This window comes from Bos javanicus, unplaced genomic scaffold (genome assembly GCF_032452875.1).
Source record: "Bos javanicus breed banteng unplaced genomic scaffold, ARS-OSU_banteng_1.0 tig00002723_1, whole genome shotgun sequence".
In the NCBI taxonomy this organism is placed as follows: Eukaryota; Metazoa; Chordata; class Mammalia; order Artiodactyla; family Bovidae; genus Bos; species Bos javanicus.
The window spans coordinates 1890691-1896690 of NW_026893594.1; positions in this window are offsets into that span (position 1 = coordinate 1890691).

Sequence of the window (6000 nt, forward strand, 5' to 3'; positions counted from 1 at the left end):
AAGCAAAAAAGCAAAGGAGAAAAGGAAAGCTATATCCATTTGAATACAGAGATCCAAAAAAATCAAGGAGAGATAAGAAAGCCTTCCTCAGTGATCAATGCAAAGAAATAGAGGAAAGCAATAGAATGGGAAAGACTAGAAAGCCTAGAAACCTCTTCCAGAAAATTAGATATACCAAGGGAACATCTCATGGAAAGATGAGCTCAGTAAAGGACAGAAATGGTATAGACCTAACGGAAGCAGAAGATATGGCAAGAATATATAGAAGAACTGTACAAAAAAGATCTTCATGACCCAGATAATCACAATGGTGTGATCACTAACCTAGAGCCAGACATCCTGGAATGCAAAGTCAAGTGGGCCTTAAGAATCAAGACTATGAACAAAGCAAGTGGAGGTGATGAAATTCCAGTTGAGCTATTTTAAATCCTAAAAGATGATGCTGGGAAAGTGCTGCATTCAATATGCCAGCAAATATGGAGAACTCAGCAGTGGCCACAGGACTGGAAAAGGTCAGTCTTCATTCCAATCCCAAAGAAAGGCAATGCCAAAGAATGCTCAAACTACTGTGCAATTGCACTCATCTCACATGCTGGTAAACTAATGCTCAAAATTCTCCAAGCCAGGCTTCAACAGTACGTGAATCATGAACTTCCAGATGTTCAAACTGTATCTAGGAAAGGCAGAGGAACATCTGCTGGATCACTGAAAAAGCAAAAGAGTTCCAGAAAAAAGCATCTATTTCTGCTTTATTGACTATGACAAAGCCTTTGACTGTGTGGATCACCACAAAATGTGGAAAATCCTTAAAGAGATGGGAATACCTGACTAACTGAACTGCCTCTTGAGAAATCTCTATGCAGGTCAGGAAATACAGTTAGAATTGGGCATGGGAACAACAGATTGGTTCCAAATAAGAAAATGAGTACATCAAATCTGTATATTGTCATCCTGCTTATTTAACTTATATGCAGAGTACATCATGAGAAATGCTGCACTGGATGAAACACAAGCTGGAATCAAGATTGTCAGGAGAAATATCAATAACCTCAGATATGCAGATGACACAACCCTTATTGCAGAAAGAGAAGAACTAAAGAGCCTCTTGATGAAAGTGAAAGAGGAGAGTGAAAAAGTTGGCTTAAATTTCAACATTCAGAAACTAAGATCATGACATGTGGTCCCATAACTTTTTGGTAAATACATGGAGAAACAGTGAGACTTTATTTTCTTGGGCTCTAAGTCTCACTGTTTCTCCATGTATTTACCAAGAAGTTATGGGACCACATGTCATGATCTTAGTTTCTGAATGTTGAACTTTAAGCCAACTTTTTCACTCTCCTCTTTCACTTTCATCAAGAGGCTCTTTAGTTCTTCTCTTTCTGCAATAAAGGTTGTGTCATCTGCATATCTGAGGTTATTGATATTTCTCCTGACAATCTTGATTCCAGCTTGTGTTTCATCCAGTGCAGCATTTCTCATGATGTACTCTGCATATAAGGCAGATGGTGGCTGCAGGCATGGAAGTAAAAGACACTCTTTGGAAGAAAAGTTATACCAATCTAGACAGTACATTAAAAAGCCAAGACATTACCTTGCCAACAAGTTTCCATCTAGACAGGTTTTTCCAGTGGTCATGTATGGATGTGAGTGTTGGACTATAAAGAAAGCTGAGCACAGAAGAATTAATACTTTTGAACTGTGGTGTTGGAGAAGACTCTTGAGTGTCACTTGGACTGCAACGAGATCCACACAGTCCATCCTAAAGTATATCAGACCTAAATATTCATTGGAAGGACTGATGCTGAAGCTGAAACTCTAATACTTTGGCCACCTGATGTGAAGAACTGATACACTGAAAAAGATTCTTACGCTGGGAAAGATTGAAGGTGGGAGGAGAGGGGGATGACAGAGGATGAGATGGTTGGATGGCATCACTGACTCAATGAACATGAGTTTGAGTATACTCTTGGAATTGGTGATGGACAGGGAGACCTGGTGTGCCACAGTTGGACATGACTGAGTAACTGAACTGGACTGAATTTATCCACTGAGAGACACTCAGAGTTGAAAATTACAACACAGTGTATAGGGCAGGTAAAACTATCCCTTTTAAGATGAAAATGACATCTTATATCTGTCCCCTGTTATAACCAAAGAAGTCACACAATGTCCAATGGGCCTCATTGGGATTTGGAAACTGTATATTTTTCATTTCAGTAATTTTCTTTGATGCATTCATCAGCTGACTCACAAAGCTGTTAGCTTTGAGTGGGAACCATGAAAAGAAAAGGCTTTACAACAGGGTCATGCCATCTGTAAGCTTATCTGCCATTCTGGACAAATAATCCAGTAGATCCATGGTGCTTGATGTGTAAATGGCAGATAGGGATGCTGGAGTCTTTGGCAGGCCTCCACATGTGAACTGCAGTGCAGGCACTTAAGATTTTGCAGCAAAGTGTTGCCATTTTTTTTTTTTTTTTTAGATAACTACTCTCCTTTTGAGAGAGAACTCTTGGCCTGCTAGTGGACCTTAATAGAAATCGAACATTTAACCAAAACCCACTAAGTACTAGGCAAGCTGAGCTGTCCATCATTAACTTGATGGAATCTGACCCATCAAAGTCATAATGCTGGGTGTGCACAGCAGTACTCCTTCCTCACATAGGAGTTCTACACATGTGATCTTGTCCAAATAGCACCTGAAGGAAATTTCCATGCAAAAGTTTAAAAAAAAAATGTTCATAGTCCCCACTCTCATTACTCTAGCTTCTCTCTTCGTGCCTGAACTTATGGATTCATTAACTATGATTAATTTATAAAGAAGCCTTGGGACCTGAATATGGAGAATCCTGCAGTGCTAAGTAGGCATAACCTAAAAGTGGGGAGCTATAGGACTACAGCCTCATTATGAAACGTCACTCAAGGTCAGGAAGGATGGTAATCCTCCAATGGGTACAAGTTCAGGCAGTTCACCTAGTTGCTCACTTTGCTTGAAAGTAGATACATCCAGATGTGTAATGCATACTGAACCATGGGTTTTTACCAACTATTTGGCTGGATGTATAGGGACCTGAATGTTAAGCTTTAAGTCCACTTTTTCACTCTCCACTTCATGGGAAATAGATGGGGAAACAGTGGAAACAGTGTCAGCCTTTATTTTTTTTTTGGGGGGGGGGCTCCAAAATCACTGCAGATGGTGACTGCAGCCATGAAATTAAAAGACGCTTACTCCTTGGAAGGAAAGTTATGTCCAACCTAAATAGAATATTCAAAAGCAGAGACATTACTTTGCCAACAAATGTCCGTCTAGTCAAGGCTATGGTTTTTCCAGTAGTCATGTATGGATGTGAGAGTTGGACTGTGAAGAAGGATGAGTGCTGAAGAATTGATGCCTTTGAACTGTGGTGTTGGAGAAGACTCCTGAGAGTCCTTTGGACTGCAAGGAGATCCAACCAGTCCATTCTGAAGGAGATCAGCCCTGGGATTTCTTTGGAAGCAATGATGCTAAAGCTGAAACTCCAGTACTTTGGCCACCTCATGCGAAGAGTTGACTCATTGGAAAAGACTCTGATGCTGGGAGGGATTGGGGGCAGGAGGAGAAGGGGACGGCAGAGGATGAGATGGCTGGATGGCATCACTGACTCGATGGACGTGAGTCTGGGTGAACTCCCGGAGTTGGTGATGGACAGGGAGGCCTGGCGTGCTGCGATTCATGGGGTCACAAAGAGTTGGACACGACTGAGCGACTGAACTGAACTGAACTGAACTGAAAGGGACCTGGAAGAAACATGGTTGAGAGGTTAGTGAAAACAAATTTGGTCAAAACCCAGAAACTCTTGGACAAAATCCAGTCATTTATAACCACTTAGATGGGACATGGGTACCACTCTGATGAGAAATAATCTCAGGAAAATGAACATATCAGGAATTAGGAGAGTGCAATGTACCAGAGACAATACTTTGCAAACAAATTTCTGTATAGTCAAAGGTATGGTTTTTCAACTAGTCACATAAGAATGTGAGAATTGCACCATAAAGAAGGCTGAGTGTCAAAGTACTGATGCTTTCAAATTGTGGTGCTGGAGAAGAATCTCGTGAGTCCTATGGACTGCAAGGTGATCAAACCAGTCAATCCTAAAGGAAATCAACCCTGAATATTCACTGAAAGTTCTGATGCTGAAGTTGGCCAAATACTTTGGCCACCTGATCTGAAGAGCTAACCTATTGGAAAAAAACCCTAATGATGGGAAAGATTGAGAGTGGGAAAAGCAGGGGCTGATAGAGAAAGAGATGGTTAGATAGTTTCACTGACTCAATGGACATGAGATTGAGCAAACTCCAGGAGGTAATGAAGGACAGGGAAGCCTTTCATGTTGTAGTCCATGGGGTCACAAAGATTCAGACACAATTTAGTGACAGAACAACAACCAAAGAAAAAACAAACAAACAAAGAATATGCGAGAAGACTATTTGCAATGGGGCCAAGGATTTTGTAGTGAAAGCTTTCAAGATGGATTCTGAGTTTAATTAAATTATAAGTAGGTTGCTGCTGCTAAGTTGCTTCAGTCGTGTCCAACTCTGCATGACCCCATAGACGGCAGCCCATCAGGCTTCCCCCATCCCTGGGATTCTCCAGGCAAGAATACTGGAGTGGGTTGCCATTTCCTTCTCCAATGCATAAAAGTGAAAAGTGAAAGTGAAGTTGCTCAGTCATGTCCGACCCTCAGCAACCCCATGGACTTCAGCCTACCAGGCTCCGTCCATGGGATTTTCCAGGCAAGAGTACTGGAGTTAGGTGTCCTTGCCTTCTCTGATAAGTAGGTTACTTGGAAGAATTGGAGGGAGAACCTGAAGAAAGCATTAATGCATGAGGAATAAGAAGTAGCTTGAAAAAGAACTACTTGTAAGAAAAGAAGGCACTTTCAAGAAAGTCTGAATACAGTAACAAATTATTTGCAGTTGGAAGAAAAACAACTTTAAGTAAGATATATTGTGTTCTGCCCATACTTAGGATTTAGGAGTGAGTGTGGAAAAGCTGAACCATTATACATGCTATCTCACAAACTTATCATATAAATTATCATCTGGAGGGGGAAGTTCAGACCTACACAAAATTGTTGAGAATAAAAAAATCAGAAATAAAGAAATTAGGGAGCATAAAATGGTAATGTTACTTGGGAATTCAATCAGAAAGAACGTGGGCATATGAAGGAAAGCATAACCAGCAGAACTTGAGAACATTCAGTGAAAAAAGAGCCAAGACACTAGGCAAGGCAAACAGAGCCCTGAAAATTTCGTCCTTCCTTATAAGAAAAATGTGAAGTTAGGGAATATGCTTGTTCCCAAGCAAAGAGTTCTAGGCAAACCTATAATTACTTTCAGAGAGAAAAATCACCAACATCTCAATCTCCCTTTATCTCTCAAAAGCTGCCATTTACACTGAAAGCTATAGAAGATTATTTTAAGGAAATTAAAGAAGACCTATAAGTAGAAACATCTCACATGCATGGATTAAACAATTAGTAAAATTAAGATGACGATACTCCAGGAAATGAATTGCAGGTTCAGTGCAATTCCTATCAAGACACTAATAGTCTTTTTTGGCAGAAAGAAAAAGCCAATCTTAAAATTTGTAAGATACTCCAAGGAACCCCATAGAGCAAAGCAGTCTTGAAAAAAAAGAAAAAATGAGAGGACTCACACCTCTCTATCTGAAATTATTAACTGCTACAGTTAAGACAGTACTAGAATGAGAAGACAGAGATCAGAGAATTGAAGGCCCAGAAGTAAACACATACATCTATTGTCAACTGTGTTGCCAATTCCACTCAATGGGAATTAAACAGTCTTTTCAACAAGTAGTGCTGAGAAACTGGTATGAAAATACAAAAAAAAAAAAAAAAAAAGAATTTGGCACTCTACCTCACACCATACATGTTAATTAACTAAAAATATATCAGGGACCAAATGTACAACTAAAAACTCTTAGTGGAAAAC